The sequence below is a fragment of the Hyperoodon ampullatus genome (genome assembly GCF_949752795.1).
Source record: "Hyperoodon ampullatus genome assembly, chromosome: 2".
NCBI classification, from domain to species: domain Eukaryota; kingdom Metazoa; phylum Chordata; class Mammalia; order Artiodactyla; family Ziphiidae; genus Hyperoodon; species Hyperoodon ampullatus.
This window is the reverse complement of record NC_136915.1, coordinates 144,153,353-144,177,311: the sequence shown is the minus strand read 5'-3', so window position 1 is coordinate 144,177,311 and position 23,959 is coordinate 144,153,353. Positions and strand designations below refer to the sequence as shown.

At 37.9% G+C, this 23,959-nt stretch overlaps 1 protein-coding gene across 2 annotated transcripts in view; it reads left to right on the top strand.

The window, feature by feature from the left end:
- Nucleotides 1-285: 285 nt before the first annotated feature.
- Nucleotides 286-23,959, top strand: part of SYT14 (synaptotagmin 14) — a gene marked incomplete at its 3' end in the record, with an annotated part of 227,055 nt that continues 203,381 nt past the window's right edge. For both annotated transcript variants that reach the window (XM_079697993.1, XM_079697992.1), the window contains exon 1: nt 286-328. The remainder of the gene's footprint in view (nt 329-23,959) is intronic.

Here is a 23,959-nt window from a genome sequence, read left to right as displayed (position 1 = left end):
GGAAATGGTGCTATGATTTCTGCTCTTGAGAAGCTTGCCATTTAAAATAAAATACTTGAGTGGAGCTTCCTTATTCCAAGACTTTATAAGACCTTGATTTATGGGTTCAGGAAGATTCTGCGTATCAGATTTATCATATTTGTATAGGTAAGTTTAAGGAGAAGAATTAGGAAACGTTTTTATGAGCCCATTCCTAGAAGCTAATTTAAAACAGTTTTTTGTAACAGTCAAACTCAGGTTATGATCTGGTTTTAATTTCTAACAAAAATTTTCTTAACAGGTGGAGAAAGAACCTGTGGAGTACATGAACTTATCTGTATTAGAAAAGGTGAGTCAGTGCTCTGCATGGATATTTAAATACAAAATGAACACTTCACAGTGTATGATACATTTTAGTACAATGGCAGATAATTTGGACTTACAGAGTATAAAATTTAATAAATACTAACATTTGTTATTTGTATTGTAGACTTAACCATTCATCAAGTACATACTGCTTATTATGTGGTTATTGAGAGTTGTTACTTTATATTTAGTTTTCATGGGCTGATAAAGCCTGGTTTCTAGCATATTGGTTATCAGATGTGGTGAAGAGGCAAAGAATGGAGGGTTTGATTTTTGTTCCCTTTCAGAATCTGGAATCTGAGTGCATGCTGATCTCCCATTGACTTCTGTTCTATTACTGTACCCCATCAGAGAGATGTGAGGAGTTGGTTGAAATTCAAATCGGGAACATGTCCAAAGACCACAACATCTTTTGACACCAACAACTGTCTATGCTTCCTTAGAAGGAGCCACCTGACAACTGGGTGGTTGAACAAGGTGGCCCCAGGAAAGGTAATTCAGTTATTAGGTGGGAGGCAAGGAATCAGGTATTCTCTAGATTTGGAAGAATCAGGAAAACCTTGGGAGTCCCCACACTCCTAAGCAGTCACACCTGTGAAAGGGTGTGAAGAAAGGGGAGGTCAGGGGAAGAAATCTTCATAAATGTACTACTCTTTTCTCTTTTTAAACTTGGGGGACTTTCCTTTTCTTACGTCTTTCTTGAAAACCGAGTTGGCTCTCCTGAGTCTGGCCAACTAGCAGCACTCCTTGCCCTAACATTTCACCCTAAGGAGGTTTGAGACAATGTCAGTATTTGTGGTACGTGGCTATGATTGACAAACCAGGGAATGTCAGCATACTTTTAGGAAGTCTTCAACAGGTCTGAAAAGCCTCAGCTTCTTTAGAGTTGAGTAAAAGGTTTTTAATTCTTTTTTAGGTGAATTTGGTGTAATCATGCTAGTTTATCTGCGTGTCACTGCCTTTGATTGCTGTTCATTTAAAAATCGTCTCCTTCCTGTATTAAAGTGTAATCTATCTATATGTCTGGTACCACAAAAGAGAAAATTGAAGTCAGTTCCCTGAAATCTCAAATTTAGGATTGTGGAGATGGGGGAGAGAGGGGACAAATTATATGTTGTTTTCTTCACCTCTGTAAACATTTTTAGTCTTCATCTATAACATATTAATCCAGATTTGCTCAAAATGTTTTAAATAATTTTATAGTTACTACCTTGTCCCAGGAAAACTTTTATTTATTTATTTATTTTTTAAATAAATTTATTTATTTATTTATTTATTTTTGGCTGCGTTCAGTCTTCGTTTCTGTGCGAGGGCTTTCTCTAGTTGCGGCAAGTGGCGGCCACTCCTCATCGCGGTGCACGGGCCTCTCACTGTCGCGGCCACTCTTGTTGCGGAGCACAGGTTCCAGATGCGCAGGCTCAGTAGTTGTGGCTCACGGGCCTAGTTACTCCGTGGCATGTGGGATCTTCCCAGACCAGGGCTTGAACCCGTGTCCCCTGCATTGGCAGGCAGATTCTCAACCACTGCGCCACCAGGGAAGCCCAGGAAAACTTTTTAAAACACAGAAATTACTTGGACAGGAAAAGACACCGTGCAAATCAGTTGAAATCAAAAACTATAAAACTGTGGTCAGATGAAGAGAGAATCAAGACAAGAGTAGAGATAGCTAGAGGGGAGGAAAATAAAATGTGTAGAGGGCTTTTCATGGCTACAAGGGGAACAGAAAGCTACAGTGGAGAAAATAGTGTAGGTAGTGATAGATGATGATCTGAACACACACCTTTTTATTATGCCTCTTCTTGCTTTTCTTTACTGCTATCTCCATTCCTATCCAGGTGGTTCTCAGACCATGCCTTGCCCAGATTTCTCTGTATTAGTCCAGCTTTTTCACTTCTTCCAATTTCCTAAAGAATTTAAAATCTGTGATTAAAATTTTAAAAATCATCACAGGGCAGCTATGCAATGGAAAAGTCTCTGAATCTATGTGTATCCCCTCAGCATTCAGTGTCCTCTTCTAGTGGAAGTTCCATAAGTATTTGAATATTTTAAAAATGAATGCTCAGAGCTAAAGCTTTTTCATTTTATTTTTTATTTAAAAAATTAAAAAAAAATTTTTTTGGCTGCACTGCATGACATGTGGAATCTTAGTTCCTCAACTAGGTATCAAGCCTGCGCCTCTGCAGTGGAATTACGGAGTCTTAACCACTGGACCACCAGGGAAGTCCCTAAAGCTTTTGCATTTTAAACTGGACTTTCATAGAGTAGAGCCTGTGAAGGTTATATCAAGTGGAATAATTGTAATTAGTATCAATGGTTCTGGTAAGATGACATCTCTAACATTATGTTCAACTTGTTTTTACCTGTTGGGCTGTTCTCTGTCTCCTTTGCTGGCTTCTCTCCTCTGTCAGACCTGTAAATGTTGGAACATACCAGAGTTGGGTCCTGCGCTTGCTTCATTTTTCCATCTATTCTTTCTGTTTAATTTTATTTGGTTCTGTTGTTCTAAATGCCATACAGATGTATGAATCTGGCTCTGAGCTGTCCTTGAGCTTCCTGCTCTTATATCAAACTACTTACTTGATATTTCTATCTGGATGTCTGTTAGAATAAACACTTGGCGTGTCTAAAATGCAAATCTCGATTTTCTCACGTGAACCTATACCTTCCTCACTCTTCTCCATCTCAGCTAATAAATAGAACAGTCTACCCAGTTGCTCAAGTCCCAACTTAAGAATCATCCATATTTCTCTCTTTCTTTTATCTTCTGCATTTAATTTATTATTATTAGCAAGTTTTGTCAATTCTACCTTCAAAATATATTTTGAATCTATCCTCTTTTTTCCTTCCTGCTGTTATCATCGTAGTCTGTGTCCTTATCTTCTCTTGCTCACACTGCTGTAATGGTTTTCTAACAGGTTCCCTTACTTACACTCTTATCTCCTTTCAGTACGTATCAATGATCCTTTTAAATGTTTACATTTAAATGTTTACATTGAAATCAGGTCATATCACTTTGCTGATTGGAATTCTTCTGTGGATTCCCGCTATACCTAGAATAAAATCAAAGTGCCTTACCCTGATCTACAAAACCTTACATTATAACATCAACTCAGAAGCCTCATCTGTAAATCGTCAAAATGTCATCTAGATTTCATCAACTCAGAAGTCACATCATCTAAATCATTTACATCAGGTATGGGTGAAACACTGGATATGATCCATCCTGGTTCAGAATTCCTCTCCATCTCTAGACATGTGAAACTAGCAAATATGTTACCTGCACTTCAAATACAATGATGGAACAGGGTAACGGTTACAGACATTTCCACCCCAAAGGTGGTAAAATGGAGAGAAGAGAGGAGTCACTGGTACCAAGCAGTTTTGAAATCCAATTGGGAAAAATATATTTGGTTTCAAGGCCTGGAAATAATACTCTATTGCTCTTGGCCCTGACGTCTGAGGCTCCACTCTCAGAATTTAAGACTCTACCCTTGGAGTCATCCTTCCTTTTTCAGGAAGGGTAGTGTATATCTGCACCTGAGTATTTTTATCAGCCTGTTTCCTGTCTGTAGAATTTTGGTCTGTTTGTCTTCTTTCATTTTGGCCGCTCTTGTCCCTTTCAGTCTGAGGTGGTGGTGCTCTGCTGGTATAACAGTCTCTGGAAAGATTCTCATGAGTCTTCTCTGTTCGTTATGTGGGTTCCTTCCATAAGACAAGGCACCCCTCCACATGTCTTTCCTGGATGATTCCATCTCTGTTTTTGGCTTCTGCCGGGACGTCTGAGGAGATCCATGAGTCACATGTCTAATCTCTTCAGAGAGCCCTCTGTGTCACTGAACGGTGTGACCTTTTGTTCATTTTGAGGCACTGGCAAAAGGTTGTCTAGCCACACTTTGGCTTTGTCTCCAGAGCACACTTTCTTAACATTGAATCCCTGACTTTAGCATAGTTTACAGTCTGGGTAGGCTGAGGATTTTCCAAATCATCAAGTACTGGTTCCTTTTTGCTTAACAGTTCTTCCCTCACTTTATCTCATTCCTCTCAAATGTAACCACGATCAGCATGAAGAAACCCAGGCTGCACCTTCAGCACTTTGCTTGGAAATCTCCTCGGCTAAATATCCAAGTTTGTTGTTTACAAGTTCTACTTTCCATATAATTGTGGGACATGATTTAGCTAATCTTTCTGTAACAAGCACCTCCTTTCCTCCAGTTTCCAATAACATGTTCCTATGTTCTTTACTTCCTTCTGCACTCTCACCAGTAGCACCTTTAACATTTATATTTCTACCAGTGGTCTGTTTATGACTATTTAGGTATTCTAGATCTAATACGATATGGATTTTCTGTACCATGCTCCTCATTTTCTTCTGAGTCCTCACTACCAGGGTCATTAACATCCATATTTCTACTAAAAGTCTGTTCAAGGCAATTTAGGCTTTTTCAGTTGTGCCCCTCAAAATTCTTCAAACTTCCTCCCATTACTTAATTCCAATTACTTAATCATAACAAATACCTAACTTCCTCATCGTTAGGTATTTGTTTTAGTGGCACCCCACTTTCAGGTACCCAAATCCGTGTTCGTTTCCTTCAGTTGCTGTAATAATTTGCCACAACTTTTGGTGGCCAAAACAACACAAATTTATTCTCTTACAGTTCTGGAGGTGAGAGTCCAAAGTCAGTTCCACTGGGCTGAGGGCAGACATTTCTTCTGGAGGCTTGAGGGGAGAATCTGTTTCCTGAACCTTTCCATCATCTCGGGGCCATGATCTGCCTTCCTTGGCTTGTGGTCCCTTCCTCCATTTCAAGGCGTATCACTTTGAACTCTGCCTCTGCTGATCCATGTAGTGTTCTCCCCCACCAGCTCTTTGAATGACTGATTCCTCTAGTTCTTTCCTTTGCAGTCACACATTCCCTACTGACATAAGTCTTAAGTCACCCCCTTATCCTTTTTATTCTTAATCTCAATGATATCACCCTCCTTATTTAATAACATCTATTTTAATTGGCAGTTATCACCTAAATAGTTATTAACTTTGCGGGGAGGAGCTGTATGTCTCCTCCATTACGATAAAAGCTCTAAGAGGGCATTAGTGTTGACGGACTTGTTCACTGCTCTATCCCCAGTGCCTGAAAGAGCATAGGACATATGATAGATGTTATTGGAGTTAATAAATGAATGATTGAAGTGGATTTGGTGAATTGATCCTGAATAATTTAATCTGATGCCTACTAGTTAGTTACAAGGTATTTATAGAATACTTTCTTTATGCAAGCAAAATTCTAAATGTAATGACTGGTTAAAGAAACAGGGATTTCTTTTTTTCAGCGATATTTTGAACTTGATCATATAAAAATTTCTGCTGTAAAACACCCGAAACTGCTAGAGAAAATATAGCAAGCATACCTTTAAATGTGTTTTTGAGCCCACAGAAAAGTTAGGGAACCCTCAGGGTTTAACAGTGTAGAAGGTCATTAGGAAAATGCAAATAAAAACCACACTGAGATGCCATTTCACCCCCACTAGGATGGCTAAAACCAAAAAGGCAATAATAAATGTTGATGAATTATTATTAATAATCATTAAATAAAATATTGTTAATTTATTATAATAATTATTATGAGGTTATGGAACCTCATACATTACTGGTGGGATTGTAAAATGGTGCAGCCACTTTGGAAAACAGTTTGGCACTTCCTCAAAAAGTTAAAAATAGAGTTACCAGATAATCCAGAAATTTTATTTCTAGGTACATACCCAAGAGAATTGAGAACATGTTTACACAAAAACGTGTATAGTAATAGTTGTAGTGTCATTATTCATAAGAATCAAACAGTAGAAGCAGCCTAAATGTCCATGAACTGATGAATGGATAAACAAATGTGGTATATCCATACAATGGAATATTATTCAGCACTAAAAAGGAATGAGATATTGATTATACTACAGCATGGATAAACCTTGAAAACATTATAAGTAAAAGAAGATAGACATAAAGTATGTATGATTCTATTTATATGAATCACGTATTGTATGATTCAGTTTATATGAGGTGTCTAGAATAGGTGAATCCAAAGAGACAAAGTAGATTAGTGGTTGCAAGGGGCTGGGGGAAAGAGGGAATGGAGTGACTACTGATGGGTACAGAGTTTCTTTTTGGAGTGATGAAAATGTTCTGAAATTAGACAGTAGTAATGGTTGCACAGCTCTATGAATATACTAAAAACCACTGAACTATACACTTTAAAAGGATATAATTTATGGTATGTGAACTTTATCTCAATAAAGTTGTTATTAAAAAATAGCAGGAACTGAAAATGAGAGCTGTAGATATATTTAGTGGCTTCTCACATGGTGGTCATAGATCTAACAGATAAGGTAGATGATGTATCACTTTTTTATGATCTAATCTTAGAAGTACACACATGGTACCACTTCTGCCACATTGGCATAAGCATTTACAAGCCTGCCAACATTCAAAGGGAGGAGACATAGGCCCTACTTCTTAATGGGAATAGTGCCAAAGAATTTTGGGCCATTTTTAAGAAAATCAAAAAACCTTACATGCCTAAGTTAGAAGAGAATGAAAACTTATGAGATCAGTATTCAGTGCAAGAAGTTAGAGCTATCTCATAAGTGCAGAGAAAGTTGAAAGAAGGAAACACTAAGGGTAAAAGAAAATTAATGAAATAGAAACAGTTACAGTAAGAGGATCAAGAGAGCCAAAATGCTAGTACTTTCTTTTTTTTAGCTTTTAATATAAATTTATTTATTTACTTTTTTTTTTTTTTTTTTTTTTTTTGCGGTACGCGGGCCTCTCACTGCTGTGGCCTCTCCCGCTGCGGAGCACAGGCTCCGGACGCGCAGGCCCAATGGCCACGGCTCACGGGCCCAGCCGCTCCGCGGCACCTGGGATCCTCCCAGACCGGGGCACGAACCCGTGTCCCCTGCATCGGCAGGCGGACTCTCAACCACTGCGCCACCAGGGAAGCCCTATTTATTTACTTTTACATTCTTTTTTTTGAATATTCTTTTCCATTATGGTTTATCACAGGATATTGAATATAGTTCCCTGTGGTATACATTAGGACCTTGTTGTTTATCCATTCTAAATGTAATAGTTTGCATCTACCAACCCCTAACTCCCAGTCCATTCCTCTCCCTTCCCCCCTCCCCCTTCGCAACCACAAGTCTGTTCTCTGTCTATGAATCTCTTTTTGTTTTGTAGATAGGTTCATTTGTGCCATATTTTGGATTCCACATATAAGTGATATCATATGGTATTTGTCTTTCCCTTTCTGACTGACTTCACTTTTAGTATAATCTCTGATTGTATCCATGTTGCTGCAAATGGCATTATTTCATTCTTTTTTATGGCTGAGTAGTATTTCATTGTATATATGTACCACATCTTCTTTATCCATTCATTTGTCAATGGACATTTAGGTTGTTTCCATGTTTTGGCTATTGGGAATAGTGCTGCTATGAGCATAGGGGTGCATGTATCTTTTTGAATTATAGTTTTGTCCAGATATGTGCCCAGGAATGGGATTGCTGGATCATATGGTAATTCTATTTTTAGTTTTCTGAGGAACCTCCATACTGTTTTCCACAGTGGCTGTACCAGTTTACATTCCACCAGCAGTATAGGAGGGTTCCCTTTTCTCCGTACCCTCTCCACTATTTATTATTTGTAGACTTTTTTTTTTTTTTTTTTTTTTTTTTGTGGTATGCGGGCCTCTCGCTGTTGTGGCCTCTCCCGTTGCGGAGCACAGGCTCCGGACGCGCAGGCTCAGCGGCCATGGCTCACGGGCCCAGCCGCTCCGCGGCATGTGGGATCTTCCTGGACCGGGGCACGAACCCGTGTCCCCTGCATCGGCAGGCGGACTCTCAACCACTGCCCCACCAGGGAAGCCCTATTTGTAGACTTTTTGATGCTAGCCATTTTGACAGGTGTGAGTTGATACCTCACTGTGGTTTTGATATGCATTTCTGTAATAATTAACAATGTTGAGCATCTTTTCATGTGCCTACTGGCCATCTGTATGTCTTCTTTGGAGAAATGTCTGTTAAGGTCTTCTGCTCAATTTTTGATTGGATTATTTGCTTTTTTGTTGTTGAGTTGTATGAGCTGTTTGTATATCTTGGAGATTAAGCCCCTGTCGCATCATTTGCAAATATTTTCTCCCATTCTGTAGGTTGTCTTTTCTTTTTTTTTTAATGGTTTCCTTTGCTGTGCAAAAGCTTGTAAGTTTGATTAGGTCCCATTTGTTTATTTTTGTTTTTATTTGGGAGACTGACCTAAGAAAACATTGGTATGCAAAATGCTAGTAATTTGAAAAGACTTATGAAATAGAAATATCTCCAGCATTGATAATTAAGACAATCAGACAGAAGCAACATGTAAATAATATTAGGCTTGTAAGAGTGGATATAATTGCAGTTACAAGTGAGCTTTCAAAAATCCTAAAAGTGTTAATGACTTTTTGATAGCAAAACTGAAGTCATAGATGAAATGGACAATTTCAGCGAAAAATATAATTTAAACTCATAGAGAAGTTGAATTAATCACTAATGATTTTTTCTGGCAACTACTTTCCAGCCTTCAAAGGAAAAAGGAACCCAGTCTTATTAAAACTTTTCAGAGACTAAGAAAAATGGAACATTACCCCAAATTACTTCATGAGACTAGAATATAACCTCAATACTCATTCAGACTAGTACAGTGTGAAAGAGGGAAATACATGCTAATCTTACTTAGAAATATGAATATAAGAATTAGCAAACCAAACCCAGCAATGTTTTGAGGAAGAAAACATACAGATGTATGACAAGTTGGTTCATCTCAAAATGTTGCCTGGGAATCTACTGATACAGTTTACCATGTTAATCATATGAGCACCTCAATAGAAGCAGAAAAAGCATTTGATAAAATTTATTACTCATTTATAATAAAAGCTCTTAAACTAGGAACAGAAAGAAACTTCTTTAACCTAATGAAGGGTATCTGTCAAAAATAGATAATAAACTAAATATTAATGATGAAGCATTAGAAGTATGAATGTTGCTATTCAGCATTATGCTGGAGATCTTAGCCAGTATGGTAAGCCATGACGAAGAAACAGAAAGTATAAGATTAAAAAGGAAAGGATAATGCTAATAGTATTCATAGGTGATGTTGATAATCAATATCGGAAATCCAGAAGACTCTATAATCAAATTAATAGAATAAGAGTTCAGTAAATTTGATCAATACAAGATCATTATATAAAAATCAGTTACATTCCTGTAACAAAAAATTAGAAAATGCAACAAAAGATCTCTTTTAGAGTATTATGAAATCTGTAAATACCCAGGAACAAAATGAACAAAAGTTATGTATGGCTTTTATGCAGAAAACTAAAAAGGTTTATATACAGACTTAAAAGAAGAAATGTAAATGAAGAGATAAATAATTTTTATGGGTAAAAATATGCAGTATGTTTAAATTGGCAGTACTCCCCAAATTAATCTATGAATTCAGTGCAGTTCTAATCTAAATCCCATTAGGAATTTTCAGGGAGTGGACAAGTTAATTCTTAAATGTATATGGTAGAGCAAATAGTCAAGAAGAACTAAGTTAGCTTTCAGGTAAGGAACATGGGTGTGTGGTGGATATGTATTAATAAGATACTCATTTGGTTGCTTCTCAGAGACCAAGTGGCTAAACAAGAAAGGTTTACTTCTGTCTCATGTAAAAGTCCAAGCTGATAGGCAGGATGGAATTAGGTGATTATACTTGATGAGTTCCTTCTATCTTGCTTTGATGTCTTTTAGATGTTGTCTTCCTTGGGACGTTTGAAGTTACCATGTCTACATTCCAGTCCCCAGAAAGGGAAAGGGAGAAAGTAGCTCTTTTTTAGGATGTGATTCAGGAGTTGCAAACACATAATTTTTACTCACATGTAAGTGGCCAGAACTTAGTCATGTGGTCATATCTAGCTGCAAGGGAAGCTTAGAATAGTTTTGCCAGAGCAGAACAAGCAAAATCCAGAGGTTGATTCCATAACTAAAACGAGGAGAGAGAGAATGGATATTGGAGGCAGTTAGTCATCTCTGCTTCAGGGATTTGTCCTGCTGATAGCCAGAGCTGGTTGTAAAGTTACTGTAATTAAGATAGTATGGAATTGGCCCAGATACAGACAAATAGTCTAATCAGACACTATAGAGAGAACAGAAAGAGATACTCATTTACACGGAAATTTATGTAAAAGGTGATATCACAATTCAGTGGTGTAAGGTTGGATACTTATTAAATGATGCTGGGACAAATGGTTATCCATATGGGGAAAAAAAAGTTGGTCTGTACCTCATGCTTTAAACTAAAGTTCTATTTGGATTAACTTTAAAACTTTCAGGAGAATATTTGGTATACAATATGATTTCAGTGTGGAAAACAAGTTCTTGAGTCACAGAAAGCAGAACCCAGAAGGAAAAGATTGATAAATTGTACCATTTTTAAATTTAAAACTTTTCTACCATAAGAGATACTGTAAGCAGAGGAAAAAAAAAAAACAAGACACAAAATGGGAGATGCTGTTTGCACTGCATATGGGCAATGAAAGTTAGAGTTCAAACTACATAATGACTTCTGATATATTTTTAAATTTTACTAATGTATATGTGCCAGGTGCTGTTAAAGGTGCTGGGAGTAGAGAACATAGAAATGGCTGCCCTCATGGAGCTTATTTTCTAGGGGAAGGCGACTGATAATAATTAAGTAATGTGTACACTATATTAGGCAGTGATAAGTGATATGGAGAAAGGTAAATCATGGAAAGGGAATAGGGCTTGTGGCTTATCTCTTCAGGAATTTAGGGTGTTCACGGAAGGCCTTATTGAGAAGGTTGAGAATGATTAGAGTGAAAGAAGTAAGCCATGCCAATATCTGAGGGAAGAGCATTCCAGGCAGAAGGAACAAGTGTAAAGACCCTGAGGCAGGCGTGTGCTTGGCTTGCCTGAAGAACAGAAAGAAGGCCATTGTGTGGCTGGAACAGAGTAACAGAGAAAGGAATAGATAAAGCCAGACAAGTAATAAATAGAGGTCTAGGTTGTATAGGGTCTTGTAGGTCATGAAAGTATTTTGACATTACTGTAAATGAAATGGGAAGACATTAAGGGGTATTAATATATCTCAAGTTACATTTTTCTTTTTTTAATCATGAAAAATTTCAAACATACAGAAAAGGTAATAAAATAGTGAACCCATATAGACTCCTCACCTAAATTCAACAATTATATTCATTTTCTATGTTTGCTGCAGCTATGCAGTTTTTTTGTTTGTTTGTTTTGTTTTTTTGCGGTACGCGGGCCTCTCACTGCTGTGGCCTCTCCCGTTGCGGAGCACAGGCTCCGGACGCGCAGGCTCAGCGGCCATGGCTCACGGGCCCAGCAGCTCTGCAGCATGTGGGATCCTCCCAGACCGGGGCACGAACCCGTGTCCCCTGCATCGGCAGGCGGACTCCCAGCCACTGTGCCACCAGGGAAACCCTATGCATACTTTTTAAGAGACCAACTTAGTAGATTTTAGGATGTCCCACATTCTGGATTTAATTGTCTATAAATAATATAGAAAAATACGTGATACATATATATGGTAAATATAAGAAATGTATAACTTTTTTTTTCTACAAAAGGTGAAATATATGTATATTGTTTTATATCTTGCTTTTGTAAAAAAACCTAACTTTACATCAGAGTTGAATTCAAATTAGTAGGTAGAGATCTCTTAGTCCTCTTCCTGGCTGCATTGTGCTCTATTCTGTGAACATACCATAATTTATTTAACTAATTTCCTACCAGTGGAAATTGCTTTGTTTTAATATTTTTGCTGTTGGCATAACGTCACAATGAATACTGTTGTACATTTGTTATTAGTGGTCTGTTTTTAAGTAAATTTATCTTAAAATGCGATTGCTGAGTCCAAGAGTAATTCTTACATGATTGTATAGAAATTGCAAAATTCTTGTCCTTACGCACTGTACCATTTTGCATTCCCACCAGAAATATATGAATTCACAGCTCTGTCAACAGAGTGTATCTTAAACTTGTGGATTTTTTTGTTAATCTGGTAAGTAAAAAATTGTAGTTCTGCATCATTCAGATTTTCATTTCTCCTATAAGAGAGGTTGAGTATCTCTTTAACCTCTGTCTATAAAGTATATAAATGTTTGCATGGTATGATTTAAAGGACACTGGAAGAACCTGCTTCATCTGAAATGTTTTTCCTATCAGTGTCCCATGGTCTCTCATCTGACATTTGCTATAATTACAGTATATCTGATCTTTAGAAATTCATTTCAAAATGTATTATGTGGATAGAGAAGATGGAGAGTTATTCCTTGGTCCTCTAGCATTTGAATCTAAACATATTACCATAGTTTATCAGATATTTCACTTTAATTGTGGAAAGTGGGAAATTATGGACCTGAAGGCATGATACCCAGGACATTGTGGAGAAGGGGTTGGGTAGATGGGTGGAAAGCAGAAGTGGGACAGTCTAGGACGCTGTCCAGGATGGGTAGGTCATAGATGCCAAGGGCAATCTAAACAGAGGACACTAAAGAAAAACTGCATCTGTACTATAGTTTTACTATAAGTTGCTTGGCATTGTCCCTATTTTTTCTCCATGTGTAGAGGAGACCCAAGCCCCCCTGGGTATTCTCATCCCTTTCTTGACTTAGGGTGAATAAAACAGTCTAAAATCTGAAGGGAAAGGCCATATTAGTAATATGGTCCTACCAGTTGTGTGGCACTGTAACCTCTCCGTCTCTGTCTCACCAACCCCTGAGTCTAAGGTCCTAGAGTGGCAGACAAGGGCTGGCTTTTCATCCTTTCTTTTTTTCTTTTTCCTTTTTGAGTTGGCTTCTATGGCTATTTTATTATGTCTTCTATCCTCCAGTAGCATTTTACTCTTTGGTGGAAGAGATGATGTGGGTTTATGGGTTGCAGTGCCATGAAAGAGGCAGCAGTGGCAGGCAGGGATCCAGTTTTAGAGGTCCACATGTCAGCTTTCTCCTTGTGTAGTTGATGGAAACCAAAAGCCTATAGAATGCCTGCTGGTTATGCAGGTAGGGGATTGAATTTCTTGTGTTACCTTCCTCTTGTGTGTCTATGTATTCTTGTATATTTAATTTGTTCAGCAAGTGGTTAAGTGCCAGCTCCTGTTCTAGGTACTGGAGATATTGTGGTGAATAAAACAACTTACCCGCTCTCCTGTAGCTTATATTCTTGGGGCTGATGGGAAACAGACAATAAACAAATAGGATTTTTCTAGCTAACCATAAATGCTATTAAGACCAAAGAACAAACACAATGGTGAGTGAGTGAGAGAGAGAGAGAGAGAGAAAGTGTGTGTTTGTGTGTGTGTGTGGACAGGACTCTTTGAGGAGATAACATTTAAGCTGATATCTACATGATGAGAAGGAGCTGGAGTGTGAAGGTCAGGGAAGGTCATAGTTAGAGAACAGGGAATGCAAGTGTTCTGAGGTGGAAACAAGGCTTGGCATGTCCAAGATGTCGAAAGAAGTATGGCTGGAAAAGTAGTGAGTGAGTAAGTGAGTGTGGAAAGCCTCACAAAATAAGAGGAGAGATGGATGGTATCCAGATCCTGTATGGACTTATAGGCCATAGTAAGGGGTTTGTGCTTAGTTTGAAACACAATAGGGTGCTAAAAGGGTTTTAAGCAGGGGAGTGATGTGATTTGTTGGTAATAACATGATCAGTAGGGGGTTAAACGTGGAAGTAAGGAGACCAGTTAGGAAGCTATTGAAATAGTCTAGGTAAGAAATGATGGGGCTTGGGTTATGATGTTAGTTGTGGAGAAGTTGAGAAATGCTTAGATTTAGGATGTGTTTTACAGGTAGAATTGACAAAACTTGAAAGATTAATATGGGTGGGGGGCGGAAGGGTAAGAGAGGAAGACAAAGAGGTTTTGGCATCACTTCTGAACGGTGGTGCTATTAAGTGAAATGGGAAAGGCTGAGGGAGGAGCTGCTGGGGCAGGGGTGATGATGCACAGAAATCAGGAACTCTGTCTTGGGCAGTTAGCTCTGAGGTGCCTATTTATCACAGATATCAGGAAAGCAGTTAGTTGGATATCTGGAAATCAGGAGAAAGGTCAGAGTAGGAGATAAATTTGGGGGTACGTGGTATTTAAAGCAGTGAGGCTAGTTGAGATCACCCAGGAAGTGAGTTTAGGTAGAAAAGAGAAGACCAAATACAGGATTAATGAGAATATAGATTTGCATGTAAACATTAAAAAGATGTTTATGTTGTAGTTGTTGAACATGAATAGTTTATTATCTTAATGAATTTATTATCTTTGGAATTAATTTTAAAATACACACTTAATGGTTGTCTTGCATTCTGCCAAGGATAATTGTTTGATTTTCTCAACTAAAAGCATCATGCAGGAATAAATGTTCTCAGTCAGTTTTAATTTAGTGGTTCTTCTAGGGGTTGGGATTTTGACAATTAGAGAGTCGACAAGGTAACAAGCCATAGTTTGTATACTAAGCGAATAGAAATGGTATAGTTGAATTTCACCTTAAAGTGTTCTGTTACAAAGGAACTTGTGTTGGTTTGTGTTAGATCCACTTTTAAAAGGGAAGCTGCAGCAAGTCTGAATTCAAGCAAAATTATGATGTATGTAACATTTGTCTTAATTATCTCTTTTCTTTAAAAGTTAAAGCTCTGATTTTAAATCAAAGTAATGCTTCTTACATTGTTAATAAGAGCATTCTCTTAGCCCTTCCATCCTTTCCACCCAACCTACTCTCAGAGGCAAAGGCTCTTAACCCTTTTAGCTGTCTTTTTTCCTGCTTACCTTCATATTCTGAATAAAGTGTCTCTATTTCTTGCTTTTGAAAATATTTAGGCATCTGTTGTTTTCCTGCTCTTGTAAGTAAAGAGTTAGTTCTGGTGGATTATCATATTGGTTAGGTATATGGTTCTAGAATCAAGACTCATGGGTTCTAATACTGTCTTCATGCCACTTATTAACTGTTTGACCTTAGTTGGGTAACCTTATGTATCTCACTGTCCTCATCTATGAAATGGGATAACAGTATTGTCTTCCTTGTGTGTTGTTGTGAGGATTAAACTAGTTAATACATGTTAAGTGAATGTGAGTACATTTATTGAGTAAAACCAATCAGTAAAAGTAAATAATAAATTCAATAATTTTAATCACTATGAAAATAATATTATTTCATCCTCTTCATGCAGTTGTCCACATCCTATTTCCTCTGTATAGTTGTATTTCAGTTTTAGTTTTCAGAATTTACATTTTTATGATCAATAATGTTTGCAGTAAAGGCTTATTACACAATAAAATTATATTTCCTTTTTTTTTTTTTTTCTTTTGGTGGTACACAGGCCTCTCACTGTTGTGGCCTCTCCCGTTGCGGAGCACAGGCTCTGGACGTGCAGGCTTAACAGCCATGGCTCATGGGCCTAGCCGCTGCGCGGCATGTGGGATCTTCCCAGACCGGGGCACGAACCCGCGTCCCCTGCATTGGCAGGTGGACTCTCAACCGCTGCGCCACCAGGGAAGCCCACCCCTCTCTTTTTATTGTACACTTTTCAGGTACCCACCTCAACTCCTCATTAACCAGAGTTCAGAATCCTTGCTGATTTCTCTGTCATTAACATTTTACTTCTGCCACTACTCTTCCCTCCATGTTGACATATATCTCTTCTCTATCTTATGTCATTAGTTAGTGTTTTTCTGCTTCCTTAGGAAGTAATTAGTCAGCATATTGTATTATTTAAGGTATTGTTAGCTGCTGTGTGAAGCAAACCCGAACAAATAATGACTTATTGTCATAAAAATAAAGGTTTATTTCTCACTTGTCTAAATCAGGTGTAGCAGATTGCCACATCACACTCTTGAGCAGTGATTCAGGGATCCAGTCTTCTGTCTTGCGGCTCTGGCACCTTCATTGTGTAGTTTTGGAGGTTGCTGCATTCATCTGCATCAAGCAGGGGTTGTGGGAGAGGGAAGGGAAAGGAGGATTATGCCTAGGAGATGATTATGGACTAGGCCTGGAAGCAGTGCACATTCCCTCAGATTCATATCCCTTGTCAATAATTCAGTCATGGCTACATCTAACCTCAAAACAGACTGGGAAATGTTAATGAACCACTGAGCCCAAGAAGTACAGTGAGCTACATGCTCCCACTTATCAATGAATCCACTCTAATATGCCTACTTTTTCCAAATCTTACATGTTCTGTTTATGTTAAGGGTAATCATCTGGATAAATTCCCTCTAGATGTAGTTGTGTACTTTAAAGGTGTGACTTCAGTGAGAGAATTTCAGGCTAAGTAGGAGAGATTGAAATGGACAGATAGAATAAGGGTCGTTTGTTGTATTTTGTTTTGGCGGAGAAGGGGTTCTGAATCCTCTGATTTTGTGATTCTTTTGTCTTTGCTGGACTCTATCCCATTTTGCTGCTTTTCCTCATCTCCACCCAGTTGCCAAAGGGCCTTCTCCCTTCTTGCCTTTTTCTGCTCCAGAAATGGAGTTACAAAGACCACCAGACCACCGGTTTAAATCATGCTTGCCTTGTCAGCTCCCATGTATTGATACTTTGAGGTTCCTTCCCTGTGCTCTAATCTACTCAATTATTTATTTATTTTTTATATTTTCAGATTTAGGGTGGGCTTATTTTTCTGACTGTAGTTTTAGGTCAGCCTTTGGCCCCCTTGTTTTCTTCTCCCTTCTGTCTTCTCAGCAATTTTTCTTTTTCTTTGCTCATGACAAAGCCTTTCAGTGAGGTTGGAAGGGGGGTAGGGATGTGAGAGATTGTGCCCTATGATTTGTTAAGTTTTGTCTTTTTACTAACAGTTATTTTGAGGTTTCAGTATTCTCTGTATTCACGTTATTCTGAGGACATGGTATTTATATAGATTCACTTTTTACTTCTGGTTTTGTATAGTTTGGGGAGGAAAAATTGGGAGGCATGGAGCTAGGCAGCTTCCATTTTTTGCAGATACTCACAAATGTCTATGGTCTTTGCACAAAAATTTTAATATTAATTTAGTCTGACTTCTAAATATTCTTTTTTTCATTCTTTCTCCTTTTCTCTCTTTAGCACTCTTTGAGACTTTGGGGGGGAAATAATATATTACTTTTAAAAGTTTAAAGTCTTGCCTTTTAAACCTTAAAGTCATATTTAAGTCATTAAAACAGATGAAATTAATTGTTTTACATGGTTGAGGTAGGAACCTAATTTCATTTTTTCTTTATAGAGTTCTAGCACAATTTACTAAGTATTCCAAATATTTCCCACTGTTCCATTAATAAATACTTATCTATTCCTTTACTTCACTAATGATTAGAGCTTTGTGATTCTTATCTATTAGGGCAGATTCTTTTTCTTTTTCAGTGGTGTCATGGTTATTGCTGGGCCTTTGATATTTTTGTATAAATTTCAGAATCAGTTTGTCCAGTTTCTCAAAAAGCCCTTTTGAAATTTTAATGAGAATTACATTGAATTTTTACATAAATATGGAGTTAAACTTCTTGTCTTGAACATGGTATATCTTTGCATTTGTTTAATGCCTTTCAATAAAGTTTTAAAAATTTCTCTATAAAGATCTTACATAATTTTTGTTAGATTTATGTTTAGAAATCTCATATTTTTTTGTTGCTGTGGTAAAAGAAATCTGATAATAGAAATGCAATACATTTTTGTATATTGATTTTATATCCAGTCTTATTGCTAAACTGTTTTAATATTTCTGTAGATATTTTGGGTTTTCTATGTAGACAGTTATATCACCTGCAAATAATGAAAGTTTTATTTACTCCTTTTCAGTTATACTTTTTATTTCTTTGGCAGCTTCTAGGGAAAAATAAACAAAATAGAACTCTATAAGGATTCTTTGTTGTCCTCTTCCAAATGCTTGACTAAGGATGATCTTAAAAATGGACAGTAGCAAGTGTTGGTCAGGATGTGGAGAAATTGAAATCTTCATGTATTGCTGGTGAGAGTGTCAAATGGTGCAACCACTTTAGAAAACAGTTTGAAATTCTTCAAAAAGTTAAAAATATATGGTTGATTTTTGAACAACATGGGTTTGACTGCACAGGTTCACTTATATGCAGATTTTTTCAATAAATGTACAGTCGACACCCCACATCTGTGGCTTCTGCATCTGTGGATTCAACCAACTTCAGATGGCGAACTTAATACATGATTGATGGTTGTCTGAATCCATAGATGCAGAATCGTGGTTACAGTGGGCTCACTGTGGACTTCAGCATCACTGGATTTTGGCATTCACAGCAGGTCCTGAAACCAATCCCCCGTGGATACTGAGGGACAACTGTAGTTATTAGATGACCTGGCAATTCCACTCCTAGGTGTATATTCAAGGGAATTGAAAATATATGTTCATATAAAACTTGTACATGACTGTTCATAGCAGCATTTTTCATAATAGCCAAAACAGTAGAAACAACCCAAATATGCATCAACTGATGAATGGATTAAACAAAATTGGTATATCCATACAGTGGAATATTATTCACACATAACAAGGAATAAAATATTGATGCAAGCCACAACATGGACACATCTTGAAAACATTATGTTAAGTGAAAAGAAGCCAGACACAAAAAGCCACGTATAATTCCATTCATATAAAATGTCCAGAATAGATAAATACATAGAAAAATATACAGAAAATAAATCAGTGCTTGCCAGGGCTGGGAGGAGGGAGGATTGGGGAGGTATTGCTAATGGGTATGGGGTTTTCTTGAGGAGTGATGAAAATGTTCTGGAATTAGATAGTGGTGATGGTTACACAACTCTGTGAATATACTAGAAACCAATGAATTATACACTTTAAAATGATTGCTTTTGTGAGATTTGTATTTTATCTCAAAAAAATAAACTTACATAGTGTAATTTTAGTCTTTTTTTTCAACTAATTTTAGTCTTATTGGCCACTCTTTCTATGCAAAAGTTTGCATCACCTGAAATTATGTTCCTTTGATGTTTATTACTTTAGATCGTTTATGTCTTTTATGAACTCATAATTAAGAATGCTATGCCTTACACAGGTGAATATGTGTGTTAATATGTCCAAGTCATATTAGCCTGGAAAGTGATATTTAGTTTTATGTTAAAGGACTCTCTCTACGGTCTTGAATATAGTATTTTCTATATATTAAATCTATCTTTATAGCATTACTGAGTTGAGTTTAATTAGTATTCACAAATCAACATATAATATCCTAATACAAATGACAGCCTGTTTAGGAAATTGTAGAAAAGAATTCTTGTATTAGTGGCTAGAGAATAGGAGATATCAGTGGTGAATTTTTTTCTTTAAAAATGAAAATGGCTTTATTTTCCACGGGGAAAATGTATAGATGTTCAGATTTATTATCTGCTATATTTTTCCTTGACTAGAAGAAAATCACTTAGGTAAGCCAGTAAAATGTAAATGACTGGTCACAGTTGAGAAATAGTAACAGAGACCAGCTTTCTAATCTTTTTTTTTTTTTTTTTTTTTTTGCGGTCCGCGGGCCTCTCACTGCTGCGCCCGCGCAGGCTCAGTGGCCATGGCTCACGGGCCCAGCCGCTCCGCGGCATGTGGGATCCTCCGGACCGGGGCACGAACCCGCGTCCCCTGCATCGGCAGGCAGACTCCCAGCCACTGCGCTACCAGGGAAGCCCAGCTTTCTAATCTTTTAACCCGTTTGAATCCAAGACTGCCTTGAAGCTAAGTGGTCACCTGTGTGGTTGTTTGTGTGCTGCTCATCACTAGTCCAGATGACCGACCTTTATGATTTCTTCCAAATATGATCCTGAATAATAATGTAAACCTCATCAGTTAACATCTTAGGGGGAGTAGTTATCACCCACCTGACAGAAAAGCCTTATATGAGTGTTGACAAGGTTGTGTTTGGTAACGGTAGGGTTACAAGTTATGGGGCTGGATTAGAGAATATCTTCTATCCATTCAATTCTGATAGTTTCTTGTCCTGATATAGGTGTGAAGAGAGTACAAGGTATAAGAGAGAAAGAGAATTTGTAGACAATAGCTAGAGTGATTATAGTAAATAGAGCTAGGAGGGGAAGCTGGGCGTGGTGCTGCCTTCCCCAGCTTCTGACAATTAAAGGAGCGTTTCTGTATGTTCTATGCTTTTTCCTTTGAGTTGGATGCTACTGCTTTGTGGATAAATGGTAATCCAATTAGGTTTCCATCCTTTCCTGCCTGTGCCCTCAGATCCTCCCTTACAGCTGGTGGACAAATTTGTTCTCTTTCCTCCTCTTTCCCCTTCAGTGCAGTCTGAGCATTTCCATTTCCCTCTTTTACTGGTGTTTTTAGCTATCTCTTTTTGGGGAAACATTGGATAAGTATCTGAAAATGTAGATAATAATTTTGAATATAGAATTTGCAAAGTTATAGAACTGTATTATGACTTTTGGGGGGCTGGAGTAGGGTAGGAATTTTTTGGTTAGTGACCACACTTCAGACCTTTTGTAGTTTTAATGATCCAGAGTAAAAGAACAATAAAGTACTTTTTCTTCTTTCTAGTATTTAGAAGAGCTAGTGTTTAGTAGAAAGAATCCACGTTTTGGATTCAGGAGACATGGCTTAAATTTTCCAATTTGCTTTATCCAGGCTGGACAATTGAATAAGTCACTAAATTTTTTGAGTCTCAATTTCCTTATATATTAAATGGTGATACAATTAATGTTTTCTGAACTTAACTCACAAGACTTTTATGAGGACTGGATAAAACAAAGCACATGAAAGCATTTGTAGCCAGTGAGTTGGCATAGGCATATTATTACCTTACTTAAGGGGGTAGTGACAGCTCTTGGAACTTGCAGACTCTTAGCAATGGGACACATGTATTCTGTGTGTATGAATCTGGAAGGTATGTTCTGATAGTTTCTTCTGCTCATTCTTTTAGTGGTTTGACATTCAGCATTTTGAGAGTATGAGAGCTACTAGTGAGTTCGCTAACATGAGTCTTCCAAAATGTTTCAGGAATTCATTTAAATGATCGAATATGTATATAGGAAACACTTTGCTGATCTCTGAATAAGGAAGTGGCTCCTAGTATGGAAAATTCTGACCACTAATCTTGGATGTTGGCATATAAGCAGATCTCTATGTTCAATTTCTATGCAAATCCAGTAAAATCATTCTTCATATATCGTTAAATCAACACTCAAATACTAAAAATTACGTAAAAATCGTAATTATGTTTTTTATTCCTCTGTTTCTTTATTGTGACTAAACAGTATGTTATAAATAATGTGCTCCTTTTCCCAGCATGTAATTTAGTTTGAATTTATCTTTTAAAAATATCTAGAGTCATAATATAGTTCTCCCTATTTATACTATTTTCATTTTTTCTGGCACTTAGGATAGCTGTCTTTCCCTTTCAGTATAGCTCAGTGACTTCTAGGTAGTGCTAATAAGAGATATTCTTTTTTTTTTTTTGCGGTACGTGGGCCTCTCACTGTTGTGGCCTCTCCCGTTGCGGAGCACAGGCTCCGGACGCGCAGGCCCAGCGGCCATGGCTCACGGGCCCAGCCGCTCCGCGGCATGTGGGATCTTCCCGGACCGGGGCACGAGCCCGTGTCCCCTGCGTCGGCAGGCGGACTCTCAACCACTGCGCCACCAGAGAAGCCCTAAGAGATATTCTTGAGTTGAGGGGACAAATAGATTTTTGTAGCTATTGTGTTGGAGTACATTTTAAGGTTTAAGGTTTTTTTTTTTTTTTTTCCTGGCTCAAGAATTTTCAATTAGGTTGTGAATTTATACAGCCTTGATGGTAACAAAGAATAGGGCTTTTGCTACTATAATTAAAATGACACTTTCACTTACAATTTAATAGAAGGTGGAAATCATGGAGCTGTATTTTCTTTCATTCATTCTCAGCTTCCTTGAACTTCTTAATGAGAGGTTTGTGTGCACCCAGAGGGAAAAGAGCCTACTGCATTGACACATGCTTGCTATTTTTAGTTTTATATTCCAAATTACGGCTGCTATAAGTTAATATCAGCATTAAGTGAGTAAAGCAGCCCCTCAGCAGTTGAAGGGGGAGGTTGAAGTTCAGGACTTAAGGGGAAAGGATGTATTGTGAAGGTCACAGGAGTACAAGAATCTGGAGTCATTGTCATAAAAATGGAGAGCACACTCAAGATGAACACTGTGAGAGCCAGTCCTATACCTCACCAGGTCCTGTCTTTCTCTGAAATACTTCTGTCTGAAAGTACCACTTACTACTGTCTTATCCTCCTATTTCTTTTTCTAAAGCCTGTGTTAGTTGGAGTTTTGTGAGTATAAAACTAAGGTGTTTTGCAGAATGACATCTGTGGACCAACTTCATAAAGTTAAAGGCTCTTTCCATTTTTCCTAAGCCAATATGCATTATTCAGCTGTGGTATATACACTCTTTAATAACTGACCCTGAAAAAGGAAAGGAAGTTATTTATAGGCACTAGCACAGAAGAACCAGAATGTTTTTAACTGCCCAGCCCTTGGTCCAAGGGAAGAGTTCTAGGCATACTTTGGCTCAGGATAGATGTCTCACTGATTTGAAGTGGAGATGTCCAGGGTATACTACCCATCCTTTTTTTTTTTTTTTTAACCCTTCAGAGAAGAGGATTAGAGATGGATTCTCGATGTCACCCTGACAATTGATGTCATACATACCAACCACTACTGCCATTTTACAGAATGACCCCATTATCAATTTAGTTTTGATTTCTCCTAAGGTTTTTTTCCCATCAGAAGCAGGGTAGGGGAGAAGGGAGATTTTTTTTTTTTTTTGAGAAGGGAGATTTTTGTTGTTGTTCTTATGGATCTATTTCATTCTGAGGCCCAGACAAAAGAGTGGGACGTATACTAATTAACATTGGCTTAAGTACATTTTTATTTATATGAACTTCATATACAAAGAGATATATATGGCTGGGTTCTTTGAGCAATAAATTTAATTTTCTGGTTATTTATGCTGCCTTATGACCATTTTCAAGAGGAGGGAAAATATCTACAGAGGAAAGTTTCCATACATCAGCTGAAATATGCTTCATCTTTTCCACCTTTTTTTAAAAATTAACTAATTTATTTATTTTTGGCTGCATTGGGTCTTCGTTGCTCCACTTGTGCTTTCTCTAGTTGTGGCGAGCGGGAGCTACCCTTCGTTGCAGTGCGTGGGCTTCTCATTGCGGTGGCTTCTCTTGTTGCAGAGGACGGGTTCTAGGCGCTTGGGCTTCAGTAGTTGTGGCACGCAGGCTCAGTAGTTGTGGCTTGTGGGCTTCAGAGCGCAGGCTCAGTCGTTGTGGTGCACAGGCTTAGTTGCTCCGCGGCATGTGGGATCTTCCAGGACCAGGGCTCGAACCCGTGTCCCCTGCATTGACAGATGGATTCTTAACCACTGTGCCACCAGGGAAGTCCCTCTTTTCCACCTTTCAGTCCCCAAAGTTAGATTACCACAAACAGACTTTTAAGAAATATGTCCACAGAGTGAGAGTGATACAGGTGGTGAATATGGCTTATGTTTGGAGATGATTTCCCTAAAGAATTCAGTTTT